The sequence below is a fragment of the Carlito syrichta genome, unplaced genomic scaffold, assembly GCF_000164805.1.
Source record: "Carlito syrichta isolate Samal-C Ts95f unplaced genomic scaffold, Tarsius_syrichta-2.0.1 Scaffold302455, whole genome shotgun sequence".
In the NCBI taxonomy this organism is placed as follows: domain Eukaryota; kingdom Metazoa; phylum Chordata; class Mammalia; order Primates; family Tarsiidae; genus Carlito; species Carlito syrichta.
In genome coordinates, this window is record NW_007246551.1 from 93,191 (window position 1) to 120,886 (window position 27,696).

General features: G+C 41.1%; 1 pseudogene; it reads left to right on the forward strand.

Annotated features, from left to right (window-relative positions):
• Positions 1 to 2,050: 2,050 nt before the first annotated feature.
• On the forward strand, positions 2,051 to 10,855 carry LOC103259082 (annotated as a pseudogene).
• The last annotated feature ends 16,841 nt before the right edge of the window (positions 10,856 to 27,696 follow it).

Genomic DNA, 27,696 nt, shown 5'->3' on the forward strand with positions numbered 1-27,696 from the left:
ATAAAAGGTAATGAACTCATTCTTAGAAAAAGTTAACAAAACATGTCTTTTTCCCGTTGAGGTTAATGAAAAAATACATATATACATCTAGAAGAACTGCTTGCATGTTAACTAATTAAATGTTTTATGATCATCTGTGTTAGTTCTCTGAATGTAACACTTTGACATAGAAGAAAGTTAGTAAACTTCTTTTGACTTACTGTTATGGAACATTTTTTTTTCTGCAATTGTGTTCAGTAGGCTTATAGTCATAACCACCTATAAAAGGAACTTCTATGCTACCTTTTCGAAAGTTTCAACATGATTTGTTTCTTTTCAGTGAATGTAAGTTTTTGACAAACTTTGGATAAAATATTTTTATCCAAGCTTTTTTTGGATAAAAGTTAAGGGATCATGTTGCTTTCTCCAGTTTTGGCCATGTGACCCATGAAGAAACCATCCATGAAAACTACTTTTCAAACTTGCTACAAGAAAAATTATACTCAGATTGCATTCACTGAATTGAAAACTCTGACAGAGAATAGCAGGAAGTGAGCTCATTTTTAAGAAAACTAAGAGACCATGTATTATTTTTCTATTGTGGTTAATTAAAAAAAAATATATATATACACCTTGAAAAACAACTTGCATGCTAACTGAATGGTTCATTATCATTTGTTTTAGTTCCATGAATACAACACATTTACACAGAAGAAAGTTTGTCTGCTTTTTTAGAGTTACAGTTCCAAGAATATAGAACTTCCTGAATTTGGGTTCAGTGGGCTCATAAAAGGTACTTCCTGGCTAACTTAAAAGTTTCAACATACTTCATTGAATATAAGGATTTATCAGAGAGAAAAATTATCAAGTTATCTTTGAGAAACAGTTAAGGGAACACATTTCTTTTCCCAGTGGAGGGATACATACTCATAGAGAATTCCATCCATGAGAAGTACTAGTGGTCTAATTTATTGAAAGTTAAACTATGTTCTCTTTTAGTGAAGAGAAGGGAGTACTTTGACACAGATGACATGTTGTGAGGTCACTCTATAGCAAAAGTTAAGAGAATACATTTCTATTTCTTATTGTGGCCAATGGGGAAATACACATATGTCCCTAGAAAAACTACTTGTATGTTGTTTGAATGTTTTTCTATCATGTGTTTTAGTTCTGTGAATGAAACACTTTGGTGAAAAACAAAGTTTGTAAACTTCTATTGAGTTGTAGTTACAGGAACATGTTTCTTTCTTCAAGGGGCTTATGATCAAATTCATACATCAAACGTACTTCTAAGCTAACTTACTTAGAGTTTTAACATAATCTCTTTCAGTTCACTGAATGTAAGAGTTTGACTGAGAAAGAAGTTATTAAGATCTTTTGTGACAGAACTGAGAAAATGTTTTTATTCGCCAATCGTAACCCACCATCATAGATAATTTCACCCATATAGAATACTCATATTCTAATTTATTGAAAGTACAACAAAGCTCTGTTTAAGTTTTTTGAACAAATGCTTTGACAAAGAACAAATTAGTAAGTTTCTTTTAAGTTATGGTTGCAGGGACATGTTTCTGTCTGCACTTAGGTTCAAGAGGCTTATAACTGTATTTACACATAAAAATACTTCTAAGTTAACTCAAAGAATCTGATACAGTTCATAGAATGTGTGTGTTTGACAGAGAAAGAAGTTATCAATTTATTGAGAAAAAGTTAAGGGAACACGTTTCTTTCTTTCCTTGTGGCCCAAAGGCCCATAAAGAATTCTACTCATGAAAACTATTTGTATTCTAACTTACTGAAAAGTAAACTGAGCTCTTTATTAGTTTAATGAATGAGATATTGTACAGAAAATACAGATCAGGAGAACTCACTTTTCAAAAAAGTTGAGGGTGGGGAGAGCTGCCTCCCCGCCCAGGGACAGCGTCCCGGCCTGGCCCCTCTGTGCCTCCTGGCACCAACACCCTCACCACTCTTCCTGTCGCTGGGAGCGGTGGACCTGCAGGCAGACAGCTGGGGCCATGGGCTCCATTCCTGTGTGTCTGTACCCCTGGGACTGCCTGAATCGGCCACCATGCCACTGGGCCTGAAGGCCACCAGCAGCGCCAGCAGGAGCATGTCATCCTTCACGTGGATGAAGGGTCCGAAGGGCGAGATCCTCTGCCACCACTGTACAGACTGGGGACTGCTGGTGGGCAGGGGCGGTAGCTTCCATACTGCCTCCTTCGACAGCACCTCGGCCGCCCCTTGGCAGAGCAACGGGTGTGGGGATGGCAAGCAGAGTAAGCAGGAAATTCACAGGAGGTCTGCTGGGCTCAGAAACACTAAATACAAATCTGCTCCAGCTGCTGAAAAGAAAGTTTCTGCTAAAGGAAAAGGGAAAAGACATATTTTCAAGTTAAAAAAATCCCATCAAAGCTCCTGAGTCAGTTTCTACCATGACCATTGCAGGATCAATCTTCTGCAAGGGAATATATTACCAAATTGGTGATGCTGTCTCTGTGACTGATAAACAAGATGGAAAGCCCTATTATGCTCAGATCAGAGGTTTATTCAAGACCAGTATTGTGAGAAAAGTGTGGCACTGACATGGCTCATTCCCACTCTCTCTAGCCTCCAAGAGAAATTCCGCCCTGCCTCCTATATCATAGGGCCAGAGGAAGATCTTTCAAGGAAGATGAAATACTTGGAATTTGTTTGTCATGCACCTTCTGAGTATTTCAAGTCACGATTGTAAGAAGAAACAAAGAGAACAAAGAAAGAAGTGTAAGGGGAAAAAGCAGGAATAACTTTAACCTTGAGGGAGGCATTACTCCTTTCCTGGAAACTTTCTCGCAGACATTACACAATTGATTGTACCCTTATCCGCCACACCTGCATAACCAGCTGCATCTGCTTCTGTAAATTTGCTTGCTTGCCCACGCCTCCAGAATGTTGTGATAAGAGTCCTGGGAAGTCCCAAGTTCTATCTTTAGCCCGCCAGGATGTAAATCTAACTACATAAGACAGCCCTGTGTTGCAGCTCTGTGTGCTTGCTGGGAACTAGTTCCCTGCAAGCGGCTGCTGGCTAGCAAGAGCCTTGACTAATAAACCTCTCTTTTGCTAATTTGAGTCAGTGGGCTGTCATTTAATCGCTTGGACCCTACTTCATTTGGGGGCTTGCCCAGGATAACTGAGTGCTTAAATTGCACCCATTTTAACCAACGTGTCCTGTGGGACTGCGTCACTGTAAACTCTCTGGGTTCGATTGGGCCTGTGTCTCTGGCAGACTCACAACGCCCCTGGAAGCCCTCAGAGAAATAAGTCAGGTTCCTGATTTGTTTTCAGTGCACTCCTGTAGAGACCTCAGGAAAGCTGGATGCAGTGCTAATTCTGGGGTCTGAGGTCCCGGTGAGAAGTCACCACCGGGACCTCCTGTTTTGCCCGTGGGCAGTTAAGTCTCTTTATTCAGTCCTTGTCCTTGTCTTTTTGTGTTTGGTGTTTGTCACTGTTGTGTCTGTCATTGCTGTCGATATTATGGGACAACGATGTTCTCAGCCTGACATCCCCTTGCAGCTGGTCTTGTGCCACTTCAAGGATTTTCAGAAAGTGGCAGAAGACATGGGTGACCAGGTGAACAAGGGTGAACTAACCACCTTTTGTTTTTTCGAATGGCCCATATTTCCTAATTGCAGCTGGCCATCAGAGGGGACTTTCAATCCCACTGTAGTGGAGGGAGACTGCCAGTTCAGCTGTCGCCATCATCCAGACCAGATCCTGTATATTACAGCCTGGTACATCCTGGTAATGCAACAACCATCAAGGATGAAGAAGGCACAGAGAAATGATAACTCTTCTCATATTTTATCTCTACAGGAAACTCCTAAAGCCAAACCCCCAGTCCTCCAGAGGACAGCAACATTCCCCTGCCATACCCTGCACCGAGGCAAAAACAAGGTGCTCAGGAGGTTCTCAGCCTGTCACACACTAGGAGAGGGTTCCCCTATCAGCCCATCTATCCCCCGGTTCCCCATCTATCCTCAGGAGAGCCAATGGGTCCCAGTCAACCAGTGAGCTTGGATTTGTCCTCGGAAAAACCGGAGGCACAGATGCCAGCAGTTCTCCCTTTAAGACAGGCCCCAGAGTTTGATATGGGTGGGATGGGAGCCCCATCTTTTATGGTATATGTCCCTTTTTCCACTAGTGACCTTTATAACCAGAAGAACCAAAATCCAGCATTCTCTGAAAGACCCCAGGGTCTCATATCTCTCCTAGAAACTATCTATTTTACCCACCAGCCTACATGGAATGATTGCCAAGCTCTCTTCACCACAGAAGAGAAGAGACCTAGCTGAGACCCCAACACTGATCATGGTAGGGAGCATCTCACCACCTACTGCTGGACTCTAATGGGGGGTCTCCAGGCTGCCACGAGTTGCCCAACAAACTTATCCAAGGTAAGCAAGGTTATTCAGGGCCCACAAGAATCTCCCACTGCTTTTCTGGAATGGCTCATGGAGGCCTACCAGATGTACACTCTAATAGACCCTGAAGCCCCTGAAAACCAGAAGGCACTAGTCATAGCCTTTTGCCTCCCAGTCAGCTCTGAATATAAGAAAGAAACTGCAGAAAATTGAGGGTTTTGAAGGCAAAAGCTTGTCAGAATTAGCACAGGTAGCTCAGAAAGTTTTTAACAATAGGGACTCCCAGGAGGATAGGCAGGCAAAGAAAATGGCCAAGGTAGTGGTGGTGGTCCTGGAGGGAGCTGAGCCAAAACAGCCAGTCGGAAAAGGGGGCAACAGAAATGCAAAAAGAAAACCTCTGGTGAAAGACAAATGTGCCTACTGCAAAAAGTTTGGGCACTATGTGAAAGATCACCCAAACAAGCCTCCCTGACCACAGGCTCTCCCCACATGGTTGGAAGAGTACCCTCCACCACTGCTCACTCCAGTGCTCCAGTTGCAGACAGACTAATGGGGCCGGGGCTCTAGTAAACCCCCCCTCCAGAGCCTGAGGTAAATCTGACAGTGGGGGGTGAGCCCGTCCACTTTCTAGTGGATGCGGGAGCTGCAATCTCAGTTCTACAAAAGGACAAGGACCCCCTTCAACAGAAATGAATTCTGGTCCAGGGAGCTACCAGAACCCAGTTATTCCCCTGGACCACCAAAAGGGCGGTAAGCCTGGGAAAGGGGGAAGTGACCCATTCATTTTTAGTAATGCCAGACTGCCCATACCCACTCCTAGGGTGAGACCTCCTACACAAGCTTAAAGCCAGCATAGGTTTCCAGGAAACCATGGCAACTGTAAAATTAAGCCAGCCAGAGATGTTAAGAGTTCGTGTCACTGTCCCTCTAAGTGAGGAGTATGTGCTAACTGAGAATAAGCTCCCCCTAGACTCATCAAATGCCTCCCTACTAGTTCAATTACAGACTGAGTTTCCCCAAGTATGGGCTGAATCAAACCCTCCTGGGCTGGCATCCTACCAGCTGCCGGTCATTGTGGAGCTCAAAAGTGAGGCAATGCCCATCAGAGTAAAACAGTACCCTATACCCCAGGAGGCCAGGAGGGGTATTGTGGTCCACATCCAGTGCCTCTGGCAGGCTGGAGTTTTAGTACCATGCCACTCATCCTGGAATACTCCACTGCTCCTGGTCCAGAAGGCAGGCACAGGGGATTGCCAACCAGTGCAAGACTTAAGGGAAGTTAATAAGCAAGTGGAGGACATTCACCCCATGGTCCCTAACCCATATACCCTCTTGTGGGGGCTCTTTCCTGAAAGACCAGTATATACTCTCCTGGACCTTAAGGATGCCTTCTTTAGCATCCTGCTGGCCAAGCAGAGCCAGCCTATGTTTGCCTTTGAATGGATGGATCCAAACAAAGGGAAGAGTGGCCAATTAACTTGGACCTGGCTCCCACAAGGGATCAAAAACTCCCCCACACTGTTCAATGAGGCTCTTTGCCAGGATCTCCGAGCCTTCTGGCAATAGCACCCTGAAGTAACTCTGTTGCAATATGTAGATGACCTGCTAATTGCAGTGACCTCAAAAGGTGAGTGCCTATGTGTCACCAGGCACCTGCTCAAAGAACTCCAAACTTTGGAGTATTGAGTATCAGCAAAGAAGGCCCAGCTCTGTGTAATGGTAGTTACCTACCTTGGCTACAACCTCCAGGGAGGTAGAGGTCTCTGACTAACCAGTGCACACAAGTTATAATAGGCGTTCCAGCCCCAGGAAATAAAAGGCAGGTCTGGGAATTCCTGGGGGCAGGGGTACTGCCGGCTCTGGATCCCAAAATTTGCTAAACTTGCAAAACCCTTTTACAAAATCACAAAAGGACCAGAGGCCAGGTTTCAATGGACTCCAGAGGGTGAAAAAGCTTTTCAGTCCCTCAAAAGTGCTTTAATTTCAGCCCTGGTGTTGGCCTTGCCAGACATAGAAAAGCCATTTCACCTCTTTGTGGACAAGAGGCATGGCATCGCCTGAGGGGTCCTGACCCAAATGTTCAGGCCATGGAACAGGCCAGTTGCCTATCTATCAAAAAAACTAAACCCAGTGACTTTGGGCTGGCCACCCTGTTTGCGAGTTGCCATGGCCATTGCTATACTGTAAAAGACTCAGATAAACCAACTATGGGACAGGATTTAACCATTACGGCCACCCATGCTGTAGAGTCCTTGCTCCAAGGGGCCTCTAATAAATGAATGTCTAATGCTCGTATAACTCATTATCAAGCACTGTTACTAGACCAGCCCCGGATCAAGATCTAGCGCACCCCCAGCTTAAACCCTGCAACTTTGCTGCTGGATGAAAGCTCCTTGGAGCACCTGCACTGCTATTATGAGGTAACAGAGTTCCTCAGATGGCAGCAGCTTTGTGCAGGATGGAGTAAGGTACATGGGGACAGTGGTAGTCACCTTGCAAGGAACTGTATGGGCTGAGCCCCTACCACCAGGGACACCAGCCCAGAAAGCAGAGATGATCGCCCTAATGGAGGCCCTAAAGGCAGGGGTGGGAAAAACAGTTAATATTTACACTGATAGCAGGTATGCATTTGCCACGGCACACGTGCATGGGACAATCTACCGGGAGAGGGGATTGCTCACTGCAGAAGGAAAAACTATTGAAAAGAAAGAAGAAATTTGGAAACTTCTAGCAGCTATATGGGCCCCAAAGCAAGTCGCCATTATCCACTGCCCTGGTCATCGGAAAGGGAACTCAAAGAAGGCAATAGGAAACAGAAAGGCAAACCAAGCAGCCAAGGACGCTGCTTACTGCAGGACTACTTGCCTGGTAATGTTACCCCCCCTGTGCTGAGTGAGCTGCCAAAGTATACCAATGAAGACCTTATCACACAAAAGCTGGGCAGAATTAGTAACCCCAAGGGATGGCTGCAACTCCAGGATGGTAGGATCTTCCTACCAGACTTTGGGGGGACAACTTCTATGCCAACTACATGAAGGAACTCATTTGAGAAAAAAAAACTGACTGAACTTATACAGAAGGAATTCTTCCTTCCCCGCCTAAATCAGCTGGTACAGGAGCTTATTCAAGGCTGTTGTGCCCTGCCAACAAACCAACAGTGGTATGGTCAGTGTATCCACCCAAGGAGTCCAGGATAGGGAATTAACCACTGAAAGACATTGGGAAATAGATTTCACAGAGGCAAAGCCTGGACAGTATGGGTATAGTTACCTGTTGGTGCTGGTGGATTCTTTTTCAGGATGGGTAGTGGCTTTTCCCACTAAAGCTGAGACCGCCTCAGTTATTGTCAAGAAACTTTTAAATGACATCATCCCAAGATATGGTCTACCCATATCAATAGGGTCAGACAATGGACCAAGCTTTATTTCAAAGCTCACAGAAGGTATAGCAAAAGCACTGGGGACAAACTGGAATTTACACTGTGCATATCATCCCCAGAGCTCAGGTTAAGTAGAAAGAATGAATCAGACACTTAAGGAGACCTTAACTAAATTAACCCTGGAGATCAGTGAGGGCTGGGTGACCTCCTTCCCTATACCCTCCTAAGGGCTAGGTGTATGCCCTATATTAAAGGCCTAACCCCCTCTAAAATCCTCTTTGGACGGCCTCCACCATTACTCCCCAAAATTGGAATAGAAAACGTGGCAGAATTATTTAACCATAACTTTCTTCAGTCACTACAGGCACTCCAAAAGGTTCAACGGGCTGTGATGGAAACCATGCAGACGGTCCTCCAGAAGCCAGCTCCAGAAATCCCTCACCCATTCCAACCCGGTGATTGAGTTTGGGTGAAATGATATAAGACCGAGGCTCTTGTCCCCAAGTGGAAAGACCCTCACGTGGTGATCCTGACAACACCAACTGCCGTTAAAGTCAGCAGCATTTGTCCTTGGATTCATCACTCGCAGGTGAAAGCAGTCACCAACACACACCTGGAGACATGGAAAATCATCAAACTGGCTGCCGAGGAGGACTGATTAAAGATAAGACTCTTGTGAGCCCCCAAATCCTAGTCTTACTCCTTGTGGGCTCTCCCTAAGCCAGGCCTATCAACCACACTCGCGGTATTACTATGCCCCAGGAAACTACTCCTGGGTCTTAGTGGACATCATGGGGACTGTAAACTCCACCTACTATGGGGATAGACAGCCAGTTTTTTACTTTAACCTTTGTAAGTTATGGCCTAATCTATCCCTGATCCCCAAAGGATGGGGAAGCCACAGCCCAGAATTTCCAGGGTAAAGGTATAGCAACATAGAAAATGAAAAGCAGCTTGCTAAAGTAGGTTTCTACACTTGCCCAGCTGCTGGCCCTACCCACTGCCACAAGCTCCAGCAGTTTCACTTTGCTGCCTGGGGCTGCAAAACTATTGCTTCTTGGAAAGGCAACAAAAACCCATACATATCTCTCAGCAGGAAACCAACTGCCTCCCCTTGTAACCAACCTAAAATCTACAATTTCCTAAAGCTCACAGTTATTCATTGGGACGCCTTTAGTATTCAAAAGGTATGGGAACTAGGTAAAACATGGGGACTTAGAATATATGTATCAGGACTAGACCCTGGAATGTCATTTACTAGTCAAAGAAAGCCTGTCCCCCATGCCCTCAACCCAGTTGGCCCCATCCATAATATCATTCTCCGGGTACCTGAACCTTTTAACCCCATTATTGTAACCACTCCTTCCACTGCCCTTTCCATGCACGAAACCCTTGTCCTACTCCACCACCCCAAAATCAGTTTTTTCCTATGCTGTCAGCAGTTCACTGGCTTGCTAATGCTACTCGCCCTGACTTAGCGAAAGACTACTGGCTATGCCTGGATCCCTGACCCCCATATTTCATGGGAATTGGAGCTGTCTCCCCCATAGGGAACACCAAGAGGGATATATGAATCCTCAGTCTAACTGAGGTCCAATCTCAAAGGCTATGTCCCTGGGGTACCCACCCAACTCTAACTGGGAGATCTTCAAGGAAAGGGAACTTGTCTCCATTCACCACAGTTCCCATTAAACAGTTCCCCACTCCAGGCATCTAGCAACTCCACCACCCAAGTTAATGCTGTGGATCTCCCAAGCAGTGAGAACCCTCAGTTAGCTGTAGCTCCCCCCACCACTTGGTTTGCCTGTACACGGGGTATTACCCCATGTGTTGCTCTGCAACACCTATGGGCCACCTCAGAGCTCTGTATTCTGGTGCACATTTTGCCCCAAGTGTACATATATGAGGACACAGAGGGAAGGGAGCATCTCCAGCTCCCAGGCTTCACACGGGCAAAATGTGCTGTTCCCATATTAGTGCCTCTCCTTGTAAGTCTAGGGGTTGTGGGGACTGCTGCCCTGGGCACAGCCTCCTTGGTTGTGGGGGACCAGAATCTCAAACAACTAAGCACTCAGGTCAATGCAGATTTAAGTCTATTAGAATCCAGTATATCCCAGCTGGAAGAGCAGGTGAACTCCCTGGCCAAAGTGGTGCTCCAGAATAAAAGAGGTTTAGACCTCCTCTTCACGAAACAAGGGAGATTGTGCATGGCCTTGGAAGAAGCTTGTTGCTTCTACACCAACAAGTCAGGGATAATACGAGAAACCCTTCCTCAAGTAAGGGAAAACATCAAACAGCAAGAGTTAAAAAATCAGGCCTTGGAAAACTGGTATCAATCTCTTTTCTCCTGGTCCCCCTGGCTTACTACCCTAATTTTGGCAGTAGCCAGGCCTCTCTTCCTTCTCTTAATAGGTGTTACTGTAGGGCCTTGCATTATGAAGCACCTCCTTACCTACATAAAAAATAGCATAATGCCTGTAAAAATGATGGTTCTCAGGTCCCACTATACTCCTTTGTCTGAGGAGTCAATGAGTTGACTCCTGGCACCACAAACAGAGTGGAATGTAAGAAGGAACAAAGAGAACAACGAAAGAAGTGTAAAGGGAAAATGCAGGAATAGCTGTAATCTTGAAGCAGGCATTATTCCTTTCCTGGAAACTTTCTCTGCAGACATTATGCAATTGATTTTACCCTAATCCGCCGCACCTGCATAACCATCTACATCTGCTTCTGTAAACTTGCTTGCTTGCCCATGCCTCCAGAATGTTGTGATAAGAGCCCTGGGAAGTCCCAAGTTCTTTCTTTAGCCTGCCAGAATGTAAATCTAACTATATAAGACAGCTCTGTGTTGCAGCTCTGCGTGCTTGCTGGGAACTAGTTCCCTACAAGTGGCTTCTGGCTAGCAAGAGCCTTGACAAATAAACCTTTCCTTTGCTAATTTAAGTTGGTGGGCTGTCATTTAATTGTTCAGAGCCTACTTCAATGATCATCACCATTTCCTACGGTTCCCACCAGACCAGAGAAGGACTATATATGGACTCATGTTGGACCTACTCCTGCAATAGCTATTAAGGAAAGAGTTGCCAACCATGTGTAGTTTATACATTTAAAATGGAGTTCCAGTTATCTTGTATTCATACTACTACAAGACATGCTACATGTTTCTTTAATGAAATTCTTAGTTGGAAGGGTGACTAAAATTTTTTTTTCCTACTACCCAGGTATATTGTTTATTAGTAGTCACTTAGAAAATTAAAAGGGACAGAAAGGAATGAAATATATTTTGAAATTAAGCACTGTATTATATTATGAATGTGTCTTCCAGGTAGAAGCTGTAGGAGATCATTAGGTACAGGTAGTCTATTTTTCTCCATAGTTTATTTCTGGAAGCTCATAAAATGGATTGTATTTTTCTACAAGAAAAAAAATGAAGGGTTGGATTTCTCACCAAAGGCTTCATTAAGTAAAATTTAACTGACCATCAGTATCAATCAAGAGGCCACACAAGCTTTATTTTCTCGTCTAGAAAATGCTATGACAGACTTCTGTTGTTTCAGTCATAAGGAAAGTGGTTCATGGATGACTTGACTAGCCCAAGCTTTATTAAACTTTCATCTAATTCTTCTGTAGCAAACACAGTCAGAATCATTGAACTGATCTTAATAGCACTATTTACTATTTCTTAGTCAAATTGAGGCTCCCAGTCAAACCATAGGATTTTATCATACAGACAGTCAGCTTTACCAGAGCCATGCAAAAAACCTCAGGCATCACTTGAGTTTCTTGGCTACCATGAGAATGATGACTGGGAAGTCATAAACATGATTAATAGGTCCTTAGCATTGATGTCTTAAAGTCTACCCCAAGGTCAAACCACCTGCTGTGGACCCATAATCCAGAGAGTCTAGCTGGGAAGGTCGGTTGCATATGTAATTGCCCAGAATTCAGGTGCAAGTCTTACTTCAGGTACAGTCCAGTTAAAGGAGCAGCATGTAAAAATAGGGTGGGAGTGAGGTGACACCCTTGATTCTTCTTCTGTCCTGATGTAATCAGAAATTTTCAACTCTAGGAAAATTAGTCAGAATCTGAGTTGATACAGTGATTTTGAGCTGTAGCAATTTTAACTCTTACCCTTTTTCTACACAATTCATTTGTGAGTTTAAGAAGCAACTGTTAAATAGCTCCATGCTCATAGTTATCTCTTTATTTACAAATACTATGTAGTATGAGTGTAAATAACATTGCAAATAACTTTCTAAATGCTAGTGTTCAAACTTTTGGATTAAAATGTATTTTTTGCTGAAAAAAAGTTGAGGGTGTACTCTTCACTCTCATTATAGCCAAAGGGAAAATACATATATGTACCTAGAAAAACTTCTTGTATGTTAACTAATTGAGTATTATATTCTATTTTAGAATACATGAATACACCTAAAATACACCTATTTTAGTTACATGAAAGGAACTTTTTTATTTTAAAATTGTGGGGTACAGTTAAGGATTAGGGATACAACTATGTATTGTGCAGGTACCCTTGCTGATGAGGTGTGCTCCCTTCCCCAGGCAGATTTTGACTACTGTCAATCCCACCTCCCCACTCCCCATCCCTCCCACAGTTTCCCGCTACTGTCAATACTTTTCTTATGTTATTACAGTAGTTGTTCAAGGTCCACTTATGAGTGAGAACATGTGATATCAGATCTTTGTTTCTGTGAAAGATCATTCAGTATCTTGTGTATATGTACAACATTTTAAAAATCCAGTCCTCTTTTGCTGGGCAGCATGGCTGGTTCCATGTTCTTGCTATTGTGAGCAATACTGCAATAAACATACATGTGCAGGTATCTTCTTTACAGAGTGATTTAAGTTCTTCTGGGTATATTCCCAGTAGTGGGATTGCAGGGTCATATGGAAGGTCAATTTTTAGAACTTTTAGAAATCACCACACAGATTTCCACAGAGGCTGTACTAGTTCATACTCCCACCAACAATGTAGAAGTGTTCCCTTGTCACCCCATCCTCTCCAGCATCTGTTATTTTTTGAATTATTGATGATAGCCATTCTGACTGTAGTTAGGTAGTTTCTCAGTGTAGTTTTAACTTACATCTCCTTGATGACTAGTGAGGTTGAACATTTTTTCATGAATCTGTTGGCTGTTCGTATGTCTTCTTTTGAGAACTGTCTATTCATATCATTTGCCCACTTTGTAATGGGACTGTTTGTTTTTTTCTTTTCAGCACATTTGAGTTTCTTGTAGATCCTAGATGTTAGGCCTTTGTCAGACATGGAGTTGGAAAATATTTTTTCCCAGTCTGTGGGATATCTACAAAGATATTGGCTTGTCTCCTTGATCTCTTGATGGTTTCTTTGGCTTTGCAGAAGCTTGTCAGTTTAATGAGGTCCCACTTCTTTATCTTATCTCTTATGGCATGGGCATTTGGGGTTTTGATCAGGAATTGGTTGCCAGTTCCAACTTCCTTGAGAGTGTCTCCTGCATTTTCTAAGGTTCTTATAGTTTGAAGTTTTACATTCAGGTCTCTGATCCATTTAGAGTTAATTTTTGTGTATGGGTATAGTTAGGGGTCCTGTCTCAATCTTCTGCATGTAGTCAGTCAGTTTTCCCAGCACTATTTACTGAATAGGTTCTCCCTTCCCCAGTAGTGGGTGGTGTAGGCTTTGTTGAAGATGAGTTGGTTGAGAAATTGAGGGTTTGCTTCTGGAATCTCAATTCTATTCCATTGGTCTATATGTCTGTTCTTGTGCCAGTGCCAGGCTGTTTTAATTATTGTAGCTTTATAATAAAGTTTAAAGTCTGGGAGTGTGATACTTACTGCTTTTTTTTTTCTTTTGCTGAGGATTGCTTTGGCTATTCTTGGTCATTTTTGTTTCCATATGAATTCCTGTAATTTTGTTTCTAGGTCTGAGAAGAATGTTGCTGGTAATTAGATGGGTATTGCATTAAATCTGTAGATTGTCTTAGATAGAATGGACATCTTAACAATGTTGATTCTTCCAATCCATGAGCATGGGATATTTGTCCACTTGTTTGTGTCACCTTTGATTTCTTTGAGCAGTGTTTTGTAGTTTTTATTGTAAAGGTCTTTCACATCTCTGGTTAAGAAGATGACAAAGTATTTCATTTTTTTGTGGTTATTTTGAATGGAATTGTGATTTTTATTTGGGTTTCTGTTTGTTTGTTATTGGTGTACAGAAATGTGATTGTCTTTTGCACATTTATTTTATACCCTGAGACTTTACCAAAGGTCCTTTACCAGTGCAAGGAGGTTTTTGACTGATATTCTTGGGTTTTCAAGGTATACAATCATGTCATCTACAAAGAGAGATAACTTGACTTCCTCTTTTCTAATTTGGATATCCCTGATTGCCTTTTCTTCTCTAATTGCTCTAGCTAGGACTTCCAAAACTATATTAAACAGGAGGGGTGAGAGTGGCCATCTTTGTCTTGTTCTAGTTTTCAGGGGAAATGGTTCCAATTTTTGTCTTTTAGCAGTATGCTGGTTGTGGGTTTCTTGTAGAAGGCTCTTACTATTTTGAGGTATGCTCCACCTATGCCTAGATGTTCAAGGGTTTTTTTAAAATCAAGAATGGGTGCTGGATTTTATAAAGTTTGTTTTGCATCTCATGATATAATTGTGCAGTTTTTGTTTTTATGTCTGATGATGTATTTAATTACATTTATGGTCTTACAAATGTTGAACCAGCCTTGCATCCTGAGGATGAAGCCTACTTGGTCGTGGTGGATGATTTTTGAGATGTGTTGTTGAATCTGGGTTGCTAGGATCTTGTTGGGAATTTTAGCATCTATGTTCATCAAAGATATTGGCTTGTAGTTCTCTTTCTTTGGGGTCTTTACCTGACTTGGGTATCAATGTTATGTTAGCTTTATTAAATGATTTGGGGAGTATTCCATCTTCCTCAATTGGCTGGAATACTTTCAATAGGATTGGTATTAATTCCTCCTTGTATGTCTTGTAGAATTCTCCTGGAAAGCCATATGTTCCAGGACTTTTTTTATAGGTAGTTTTTTTAATGACATAGTCAATTTCCTGGATTTTTATTGGTCTATTTAGAGTCTCAATTTCTTCTTGTTTCAGCCTAGGGAGGTTGTGTGATGTCAGAAAGTCCTTCTTTTCCTTTAGGTTTTCAAGTTTGTTTCGATACAATTGTACATAATAGTCTCTGATAATCTTTTGTATTTCTTCAGGATCAGATGTGACTTCATCTTTTGTGTTTCTGATTGTTGTGTATATTTGGGATTTTTCTCTTTTTCTTGGTCAGTCTAGCTGAGGAAACATCAATCTTGTTTATCCTTTCAAAGAGCCAGTTTTTTGTTTCATTGATTTTTTGTGTTGTCTTTTTGTCTTCTATATCCTGGATTTGGGCTTTTATTTTGGTGATCTGGATTCTTCTGCTGAAGTTAGAGTTTGGATAGTCTTGCTTTTCCAGTTTACTTAGGTGATTTGTTAGGCTGTTAACTTGTGATTTTTCCATTTTCTTCATGTACGTTTGTAGATATATGAATTCCCCTCTTACTACTGTTTTCATGGCATCCCAGAGGTTTTGGTAAGATGTTTCATCATTTCCATTTGTTTCCAGGTAGCTTTTAATCTCTGTTATGATTTCCATGTGGACCCAGGAGTTGCTTAGCACCATGCTGTTTAGTGTCTATGTCTTTGCGGGTTTTGGGGGAACCTTGTTGGTGTTGATGTTTATTTTTATTCCTCTGTAGTCTGAGAAGGTGCATGGCAAAATTTCAGTCTTATGACATTTGCTTATGCTTGATTTAAGGCCAAGGATGTGGTCAATCTTAGAGTATGTTCCATGTAGTGATGAGTGGAATGTATATTCTGTGGTCTTTGGGTGAATTGTTTTGTAGGTATCAATTAAATCCATTTGGTCAAGAGTCAGATTGAGGTTTCAGATCTCCTTGCTGATTTTTTGTCCTGATGATCTGTCTAGGGTTGTGTGTCGGGTATTAAAGTCCCTAACTATGATAGTGTTAGAGTCAATATCTCTTTTAAGTTTGCCTAGAAGCTGCTTTATGAAATTTGGTATTCCTATGTTGGTTGCATATATGTTTAGGATGAATATTTCTTGTTGAAGGATTGAACCTTTTATCATTATGTAGTGCTCTTCTGTATCATTTTACATTTTTGATAGCTTAAAGGGTATTTTTGTCTGAAATTAAGATCACAACTCTTGCTTTCTTTTGTGGTCCGTTCGCCTGAAATTTTGCCTTCCATCCACTTGCTTGGAGTCTGTAAATGTCCTTTCTGGTGAGAGTAGTCTCTTGGAGACAATAAATTGTTGCCTCATGATATTTTATCCATTTTTACATTCTGTATCTCTTCAGTGGTGCATTTAGTCCATTTACATTCAGGTCAATTATTGAAATGTGATGGTTTATCCCTGTCATGAGATTCTTATAGAGTTGTTGTTGTTCCTGTTTTGTCTTTCTTTTGGTTTTTGGGTTGATTCATGTGTGTTTTCAATCTTTTTCCTGTACTCTTGTGTTGAATGTTGTCATTCTTTTTTCCTTTTCTCCTGTGTTTAATACTTTCTTAAGTGTTTTGTGTAGAGGTGGTCTGGAGGCAGCATAAATTCTTAGAGATTGGATGTCTGGGATAGATTTTAATTCTCCCTCACTGATGAACCTTTCCTTAACTTGGTAGGTTATTCTGGTTGAAATTGTTTATCTTTGAGAACTTTGAAGATTGGGCTCTAAGTTCTCCTAGACTGAAGTGTTTCTGTAGATAAATCTGCTAATATTCTAATTGGTCTTCCCTGGTAGATAGTCTGACCTTTTTCTCTTGCTGCCTTTAGGATTTTTTCTTTTATACTTACTTTGTTTAGGTGCATTACTATGTGTCTGGGAGTTGGTCTTCTCATATGTTGTGTTGCAGGGGTTCTTTGAATCTCTTGTGTTTGAATTTTCTCATCACTGATGAGATGAGGGAAGTTTATTTTGATAATTTCATGGAATGTTTGTTCCAGGGTAGTTTCTGTCTTTCTTTCTGCCTCAGGAAGTCCAATTACTCTGAGGCTAGGTCTCTTAAAGTAATCGCTCATCTCTTGAAGGTTTTGTAGAGTTGTTTAAAGTTTTTTTTCTATGTTTTTGATAGTTTGGGTTAGTTCTATATTTTGGTCTTCAAACTCTGAGATTCTTTCTTCTGCTTGGATAATTCTGCTTTCCATGCTTATTAGTTTGTTATTTATTTCAATCACAGTATTCTTTACTGCTGTTATCTCAGTTATCAACTCCTTCCTATTTTCCTCCTGTCTCTCTTCAGTTCTTTTTATTCTCTCTATTAATGTCTTGATGTCTGGGTTTGTAGTATGTGACCAGTCATTCTGGAGGCTCCTCATTGTTTGCATTCTGAAGTCTGTTTTCTCCGTGTCTGACTTCGCAGGGTTCTGTGTGAGATCTATATTTTATTTTGGTTTTTCTTCATTTGTGTAGATTTTCTTCCCCACTTTTTCCTTTTCCCCCCATTTTTAAAAAATTCTGTTGTTCAGAGGTTTTGGGATTGCTTTTATTTCTGTTTGCTCAATGTTCTATTCTTCCTTATGTGAATCCTCTAGTTTTGTTCAATTCTGAAGCTGGACTGTTGGTTGGGGGCTATACTTTTTTGCAGTTTTGAGATTTAATTTAAGGGAGAGCTGTGATTCAAAATCTATCTTCTGATCCCAGTATCCACCGACAGGTGTATGAATACCCTGGGACCCACTTCCCACTGCCTTGCAATCTGTCCATGCAATGGGGGTATAGGCTTGCTCCCTGAAAGCAAAATGAGGTAAGAAAAGAGAATAGAATGGAACAGGGAAGGGGGGAAGAGGAAGCTGGAGAGAGAGATGAGTAAGAGGGAAAACAGACAAATGTACTGACTAATAAATGAAAAGAGACACAAAGACAAAAAAGAGGTTAAAAAATCCTAAAACATATAATCATACAGACACACAAGCTAACCAACCTCCTTATTGATTTACTATTTCCTTACAAAAACATGAAATCTAAAGAAAAAAATCAGTAAACTAACAGAAACAAAGCAAGTACAAAAACGTAATCAATAAAAGTAAGAAGAGAGAGAAAAGAGAAATAAAGATGAGTAAAATGATCAGACAAAAATTAAGCATAAAAATTAAAACAAGGGAAGCAAGTATGCTTTGAGATTATTCCTCTAGGTCTAGCGTCCTTTCAGCTCTGATCTCTAGCTCTCATCGCAGGCTGATAGGGTTACTCACAGAGAGGATCAGATGTCCAGGCCTGCTGTGGAGGGAGGATGGATCGGATCTGGACTAAGTTGGCTTGCTGCCTGTCAAGTCCGTCACTCAGATCTGACCTGTGTTCGGTTCAGCATGAGGGAGGGGCTTCTGTTTCTCCCATTTTGATGCTATTACCTTTGGTTCCAAGTTGGAGGCTGGGAAGTGCTGGATGGGGCTGGGCAGGGCAATACAGATCTCTGCCTGGTCTCAGGTTTCTAGCTGATTTCTGGTCTCGATGAGTCAGGGCCCTAGCTGGGGGAAGGGGAGTGTGAGACAGCTGGGTGCTGCAGGTCACCATGGCTCAGGGTGGTTTGGGCTGGGCGGGGCAGGGTGGTGCAGCAGGTGGGGGAGCCCAGAGCTCCATGGGGCTGGGAGCTGAGGGCTTCCTGGGTGTGGGGGCAGTGGTGGCAGCAGGGGTGGCATGTGTCAGAAATACAGAGCATGGGAGGTGCTCCATGGGGCCAGGGGCCAAGGGCCACCCCATGCAGAGGTGCAGTGGTGGTGGCGGTGGTGGCAGTGGTGGTGTCAGTGGTGGCAGTGGTGGTGGAGATGGCAGCAGAGCAGTGCATGGAGCCAGTGTCTACCAGCCCACAGACCTGTGTGACTGGCTGAAGAGTAGGCTGGCAGCAGCAGGAGCAGCAGTCACCAACAGAGAGCATGAACACTTTAATACAGACCACAACTAGTAAGCATCTTTTAAGTTACAGTTACAGGAACATGTTCCTTTCTGGCATTGGGTTTCCTAAGTTTTTAATCATATCAATGCATAAAAGGAACTTGTCAACTAACTTATTAAAAACTTCAACATAATTTATTTCAGTTCACTGGATGTGTTTCACAGAGAAGGATGTTATCATGCTCTTTTTGAGAAGAGAAAACACATATCTTTTTTCTCACTGCAGTCAATGAAAAACACACATATATACCTAGAAAAACTACTTTTATACTAACTGATTGAATGTTTTCTCATAATCCATTTTAATTCTATGATTGAAAAACAAGGACAAAAAATAAATATTCTAAGCTTCCTTTGAATTGTAGTTACAGAAATACATTTCTTTCTATAACTGAGTTCAGTAGGCTTATAACTGCACACATAGTAGGTGCACTATGGTCTGCTTCCATTCACTTAATATAAATGTTTCAACAAGAAAGATGTTCTCAAGTTCTTTTTGAGAAAAACTTTAAAAGACATATTTCTTTCTCCAATTGCAGTCATCAGGCTCATAGAAAATTCCACTCATGAAAAGTACATGTAGTCAAACTTACTGAAAGTTATATCATGTTCTGGTAAGCATGATCTGCTATCATCAGACAGCATGTAATAAGCTTATTGCTTGTCTGTTTGTTTATTAGTCAAAGTCCCACTCTGTTACCCAGGCTGGAGTACAGTGGAATGACCAAAGCTACCACAGCATCAACTTGCTGTGCTCATATGATCCTTCTGCCTCAGCCTCTGGAATGGCTGGGACTACAGGCATGTGCCACCATGACTGGCTAATTTTTATTTTATTTTATTGTAGAGACAAGGTCTTGCTATGTTGTCCATGCTGGTCTCTTGGGCTCAGGAAATTCTCTTGCCTTTGCCTCCCAAAGTGCTGTGATTACAAGCATGAGCCACAGCTGCCAGTCACAAGCTTACTTTAAAAAAAGAGACCATGTTTCTTCTTCCCAGGGAGATCATTAGAAAAACAAAAAACACCAGGAGTTGGGGAAGATGGTGGCCTAGCCAGTTGGACTATGGGAGTCCCAATGTGAGTGAATGAGTGTATGGAAAATTTTGTGTACATGCTCATGAGCAAGTAGGCATGGGAGTAGCTGAACTGAGTGAGGACTAGGGAGCTAGTGACTAGGGCTCTCCTGATGCAGTGGCTGTTGACACAGTTGCTGGGCTTGGACCCTAGCAATTTCCAGGATGCAGAAGTCATTTTATTTCTTTTTTAAAAAATCAACAAAACACTTCCTGAGAAGCAAATGCTGGAAGAGACTGTCTAAGTGAGGACTTGAGAGCAAGTGGCCAGGCCCCTGGTGCACTATCTGGTGGTTCAGCTTCTCTGCTTGGTCACTGACTTTCCTAGGTCACAGAAGCCAAGTGCCATTTAAAAATAAATGGACACAAGTTTTCCTGTGAAAAGCATCAGGGAGAGACTATAACCCCAGGCTCTCCCTCACCATTGACAGGAGATACCACAGACTCCAGACTTGCCCCACCCCTTCAGTGCCTGGCAGGGCACTGGCAGCAGGGGCTGTGGAGGGAGTCAAGAGGCAAAGTCCCACAGAAGAGGACAAGGGAGGCATCCCACCACCATCTTTAAGGTGGGGCAGGAAAGTGCTCTCACTTGGTCACCACAGAGCAACAGACCTGATCTCACTGACTGGCAGATCAACTACTCAGGGATTGATCATGACCCAGAGGGAGTATCTTGAAAGCACAAACTTTGGAAGGTGCCCCACCTGCTACACTGATCCAGCCTCAGGACAAATGGTGTGGCCAGAAAAGAATGAGGAAGGACTCCAAAGAGATAAGTGGTGAGTCTGGAGCTGACCTGAACTCCCTCCTCCCCAGGAATTCTCTGAACATCAGACCCACATAGCTGGACTACAACTGAGAGGGACAAACTCAGGCAGAGCCTGGATGTCAGTCACAATAGGAGAACTCTATTCCAGGATAAGCCTGGCTAGGGGCCCCCCTATGAGTACATACCTGGGGAAGAGACAACCCCACATCTCCACACCAGAAGAGATATTAGAATAGTAGGGGAGGACTGAAGCACTCACCTCCACTGCCCCTCCTCTTTCTCTACTCCAGACACTTAGGAGAGCGTGAAAGAGGTTGCTCTGCAGAAGAGACCTGATTAGAAGAAATATTACAGAACCTGCCACAAGAGGGCAGAGTTTTTTTCAAATTAAAAAATTTTTTTTAGAAATTCTTTGTTTGTTTGTTAGTTCATCTATTTTTAAAATATTTTTCCTTTGTGCATGAGTGTGTACATGAGGGTATGATTTGCATCCCTCTAAGTTTTTTTATTTTTCTGTTTCTTCTTTTATTTGTTGTTTTCTGTTTATGTGTGTATATGAGTGATTGAGTGCTCATCTTTCAATTTTGTTGTTGTTATTGGTTTGTTTTTGCTCTTTTGTTCTGGGTTTTTAAATTTTCATTTCTTATAACTTAAAGTGTGCACCAATGTATGTGTGAGGGTTTGATCTGAATTCCATTTTTCCCCAGTCTTTCTGTTTTTCTTCTCTATTCACTGTGTCCTAGGCATGTGTGTATGTGTTTATTTGTTTGGTTTTTTTTTGGTTGCTGTTTGTTTTGTTACACTTTGCTGTTATTCCAGTGTGCTTCAGGGTGTGTGTGTATGTCTGTGTGTGTGTTCAATGGTTTTTTGAATTGGTTTCTGCTTTGCAATGTCATATAGAGTGGTGGTGGGGAGTGGGTCTCAGGGAACACATACATACCACAATCAGTGAACATTGTAATTTTCAAGTAATTTCTGAATCCTAGCACTCCATCCTCTACTTTAGTCAAATTTCAAAAACTATAAGATACAACAAAGCTTCCCATCCACCATTCTATTTAAAAGTAGAACAAATCCAGAGCCCAGATCAGGGAAGAATAGAGGACTGAGCAAAAATCAGAAGGGAAAGCCTCTCCCACTGACACTGGAGAACTGAACTAAAGAAAAAAACAAGAGATATGTCACAAATGAGGAAAAGCCAAAGAAGAACACAGGCAATGTCAAGTGTGCCAAAGACAAAATTCATGAAAAATCAACCTTTGTGCCCAAACAATGGAAGTCACCAATGACTGACCTCAGAATATGACAGGGATTAGGGAATGGATGGAAAGAATAAATAAGACTCAAGAAAGACAAGATGCAACACTGAAAGTACTTGTAACAGAAATTTTGGCAATAAAAAATTTCATCAAGGAAATAAATAAGGTAACAAGCATGGAAAGCAAAATTGATCTAACTGAAGAAAGAATCTCAGAACCTGAAGACCAGAACATGGAGTTAATGTGATGTGTAAAAAACATAGAAAGAAGAAGCAGAAAGAAAGAACAAAGTCTACATGAAATGTGTGATTATATCAAGAGGCCAAACCTACACCTGATTGGTATCCCAGAAGAAGAAAGAGAAATGGAGAACAACTTGGAGCAAGTATCCAGGAGATAATCCAAGAAAACTTTCCCCATCTCATCAGAGATGTGACCAGCCAAGCACACGAGATACAGAAAATCCCTTCAAGAAATCAAATGAGAAACACATAGTAATTCGCCTACACAAAGTAGGCACAAAATAAAAAAATCTAAAAGGCAGTAAGAGAGAAAGGTCAGACTACCTACCAGGGAAAACCAACCAGAATGACAGCAGACCTATTGGCAGAAACACTACAAGCAAGAAAGAACTGGAGCCATATATTCAAAGTCTTCAAAGATAATAATTTCAACCAGGAATTCCCTATCCAGTGAAGCTCACTTCTTCAATGATGGATAATTAAAATCATTCTCAGACATCCAATCCATAAGAGATTATGCAGATTCCGGACCAACTCTACAGGAGACATTTTAAAAGGTATTAGCACAGAAGAAAAAAAAAGAATGACCACACACTTCTAAAGAGAACAGCAGAGCACAGAATCAACAGAGAATACAGTGCAACAAGAAACTTGGAAACACACATACATCAACCCCAAAGTCAAAAGATAACAACAAACAAAGAAAAAAATTTATAAGAACCTCATGACAGGGATAAGCAATAATATTTCAATAATCAGCCAGAATGTGAATGGATTAAATGCACCACTAAAAAGACACAGAAAGGCAAATTGGATAAGAAACTATGACTCAATTATTTGTGACATCCAGGAGACTCATCTCACTACAAGGGATGCACACAGACTCAAAGTTAAAGGATGGAAAATGAGTTTCCAGGCAAATGGATCATAAAAGAAGACAGGAGTTGCAATCTTTTTTTTTTTTTGAGTTGGAGTCTCACTCTGTCACCCAGACTGGAGTGCAGTGGCCACTCCTGGCCACCGCAGCCTCGACCTGCTGGGCTCCAGTGATCCATCTGCCTCAGCCTTCCAAGTAGCTGGAACTACAGGTGTGCACTACCACACCCGGCTAATTTTTTGATTTATTGTAGAGATGAGGTCTCACCTGCCCGGGCAGGTCTCGAACCCATGGCCTCAGGCAATCCACTCACCTCAGCCTCCCAAAAGTGTGGGATTACAGGATGAGCCACCGAGCCTGGCTAGGAGTTGCAATCTTAATATCAGACAAAACAACCTTTAAGCTATCAAAAATTTAAAAAGATGCAAAAAACCACTACACAATGATGAAATGTTGAATCCATCAACAAGAAATATCCATCCAAAACATATATGCACCCAACACAGGAGCACAAGCATTTATAAAGCAACTACCAAGTAAACTAAAAAAAAATCTTGACTCTAACATTATTACAGCAGGAGACTTGACTATCCCACTAACAACCCTAGATAGATCAATGAGGCAATAAATCAACAAGGAAAACCAGAACCTAAACTTGACACTCAACCAAATGGACTTAATAGATATCTACAGATTATTTCACCCAACAACCACAGAACATACATTCTATTCATCACCACCTGGATCATACTCCAAGATTGATCACATCCTTGGTCATAAATCAAACATAAACAAATTCCACATGGTTGAAATCTTGCCATGCACATTCTTAGACCAGAGTGGAATAAAAATAAAAATCAACACCAACAAAATTTCCCCAAAGCCCATAAAGACATGAACACTAAACAGCATGATACTGAACAAGTACTGGGTCAACACTGAAATCAATGCAGAAATTAAAAGATTCCTGGAAACAAATGAAAATGAAGAAACATCTTACCAAACCCTCTGGGATGCCATGAAAAGAGTTCTAAGAGGGGAATTTATATCTCTATGAGCACACATCAAGAAAATGGAAAGATCAGAAGTTGAAAGAGTAACAAATCACCTAAGGGACCTGGAAAGAGAAGACCACCAAAACCTCAACTTTAGCAGAAGAATCCAAATCACCAAAGGTAAGATCCAAAATATAGGACATAGAAGACAAAAGTAACATAGAAAACATCAACAAAACAAAAAGCTGATTCTTTGAAAGAATTAAGAAGATTAGTAGACCCCTAGCCAGAATGACCAAGAAAAAAAGAAAAAGCCCAAATACAAAAGATCAAATCACAACTGACCCCGAAGAAATAAAAAAGATTTTCAGAGAATATGTACACCTATATGGAAGCAAATTTGATAATCTAAATGAAATGGAGGACTTTCTGACATCACACAACCTGCCCAGGTTGAAACAAGAAGACATTGAAAAACTAAATAAACCAATAACAACCCAGAAAATTGACTCTGTCATACAAAACTACCTACAAAAATAAAGCCCCGGATTGGATGGCTTTCCAGCAGAATTCTACAAAACGTAAAGGAGGAGCTGATACCAATCTTATAGAGAGTATTCTAGGCAATTGAGAAGGATGGTATTTTCCCCAAATCTTTTACAAAGCTAACATCACACTGATACCCAAATCAGGTAAAGATCCACCAAAAAAGAGAACTACAGGCCAATATCCCTTAAGAACATAGAAGCAAAAATCCTCAATAAGATTCCAGCAAACCAAATCCAAAAATACACCTAAAAAATTATTCACCATGACCAAGTAGGCTTCATCTCCAGGATGCAGGGCTGGTTCAACATTTGCAAGACCATAAATGTAATTAATAACATCAACAGATGTAAAAACAAGAACCATATGATTATATCATTAGATGAAGAAAAAACTTTTGATAAAAACCAGCATCCCTCCTTGATAAAAACCCTCACACACCTAGGTATAGAAGGAACACACCTAAAAATAGTAAGTATCATTTATACAATTTATGATAAACCCACAGCTAGCATATTGCTAAACGGACGGAAACTGGAAATATTTCCCCTGAAAACTGAAACAAGATAAGGCAGTCCACTCTCATCCCTCATGTTCAACATTGTGTTGGAAGTTCTAACTAGGGCAATTAGACAAGAGAAAGAAATCAGGGGTATCCAAATAGCAAAAGAGTAAGGCAAGTTATCCCTCTTTGCTGATGATATCCTCTCCCTTGAAAATCCAAGACAATCTGTCAAAAACCTGTTAGCACTGATAAAGGACTTGGGCAAAGGGTACAAAATAAATGTGCAAATGATTTTTGCATTCCTATACACCAACAACAAGCAGGCAGAGACCCAAATTAAAAGCACAATCACATTCACAATAGCCACCAAAAAAATGAAATACCTTGGCATCTTCCTAACACGAGAAGAGAAAGACATTTACTATGAGAATTATAAAACACTGCTCAAAGAAATCCAAGAAGACACAAACAAACGGAAAAATATTCCACGCTCATGGATAGGAAGAATAAACATTGTTAAGATGTTCATCCTACAAAAGGCAATCTACAGATTCAACGCAATATCCATTAAGTTACCAACATCATTCTTCTCAGACCTGGAAATGAAAATACCGAAATTTATATGGAAACATAAATGATCACAAATAAACAAAACAATCCTTAGCAAAGGAAACAAAGCAGGAGGTATCACAATTCCAGACTTCAAAATTTACTGTAAGGCTACAGTAATCAAAACAACCTGGTATTGGTCCAGGAACAGACATATAGACCAATGAAACAGAATAGAGATTCCAGAAGCAAAGCCTCAATTTCTAAACCAACTCATTTTTGAAAAAGCCTCCAACAACAAGCACTGGGGAGAAGAGAACCTATTCAGTTAATGGTGCTGGAAAAACTGGCTGACCACATGCAGAAGATTGAAACAGGACCTCTACCTATCACCATACCAAAAAAAAAAAAAAAAAAAAAAAATCAACTCTAAATGGATCAAAGACCTAAATGTAAAACCTCAAACTATAAGAGTCTTAGAAAATGCAGGAGACACCCTTATGGAAATTGGAACTGGCGGCCAATTCCTATTTAGAACCCTAAATTCCCATACCTTAAGAAATAAGATATAAAAGTGGGAACTTATCAAACTAATGAACTTCTGCAAAGCAAAAGAAACCATCAAGAGATCAGGGAGACAGCTGACAGAATGGAAAAAATATTTGCCAACTGTATATCTGACAAAGGCCTAACATCTAGGATCTACAAGGAACTCAAACATGCTGAAGGGAAAAGAACAAACAGACTCATTAAAAAGTGGGCAAAAGACATGAATAGACACTTCTCAAAAGAAAATATATGGGCAGCCAATAGACACATGAAAAAGTGCTCAGCTTCACTCATCATCAGAGAAATGCAAATCAAAACCACATTGAGATACCACCTAACCCCAGTAAGAATGGCCATTATTAATAAAACAAACAACAGATGCTGGTGAGGATGCAGAGAAAAAGGAACACTTCTATACTACTGGTGGGAATGCAAAGTAGTAAAACCTTTTTTGTAGACAGTGTGGTGATTTCTGAAAGAACTAGAAACTGACCTTCCATATGACTCAGCAATTCCTCTATTGGGAACATACCCAGAGGAACTCAAATTATTCTATCCAAAAGATACATACACATGTGTGTTTGTTACATTTCTATTTACAATTGCAAAAATATGGAACCAACCATGTTGCCTATTGAAGCTGGACTGGATAAAAAAATGTGGTACATATACACAATGGAATGCTATGCAGTCATAAAGAAGGACAAACTGGACTTCGCAGCAACTTGGTTGGATTTAGAGTCGATCATACTCAGTGATCTATCACAGAAACAAAGAACAAGGTACCATATGTTTTCACTCATAAGCAGACCTTAAACAATTATTATAATACTATAAGAAAGGGATTGGCAATAGTGGGAACTTGTCAGGGGAAGAGGGGTGGGATTGGAAGTTGAGAAAACTGCTAGGGGAGGGAGGGGCATACCTCATCAGCAAGGGTACCTGTATAATCAACATTTGTATACCTAACCTGAATTGTACCCCACATCTTTATAATAAAATTTTAAACTATTTAAAAAATAAATAAAAAATGTACTTAAAAAAAGAAAAAACACATTTAAACAAAGAAAAACTTCATGTACATAGGTGTATGTATTTAAACTAATATGGAAAAAAATGGATATATATATATAAATGTATGTCTGAAATAAACAATATCCCAAAAGTACACTAATGGTGGAACACACTGACATACATACAGATGCATTAAATTTATACTTAAAAAATTGGGGTTTTTTTTGTAACTTCTATTAGTGAAGAAAGCAGACAGGCCATGGTAATCTTTCATTGCTAACTCCATGTGACCCTTTTTCTTGTGGTGAGCACCAGACCAGGGATTTAGCCAAAACCAGCCTAAGTGCCATCACATGGGAATGCTGACTACTTTTCAGGTAAATGTAGTGGAAATTGGGGAATTGAAAGTGTTGGGGAAAGCCAGGCTCAGTGGCTCAGCCTGTAATCCCGTGCCTTTGGGAGGCTGAGGTGAGTGGATTGCCTAAGCCTGTGGGTTTGAGACTCACCTGGGCAGCAAGACCTCATTTCTACAATAAATCAAAAAATCAGCTGGGCGTGGTAGCGCATGCCTATAATTCTGGCTACTTGGAAGGCTGAG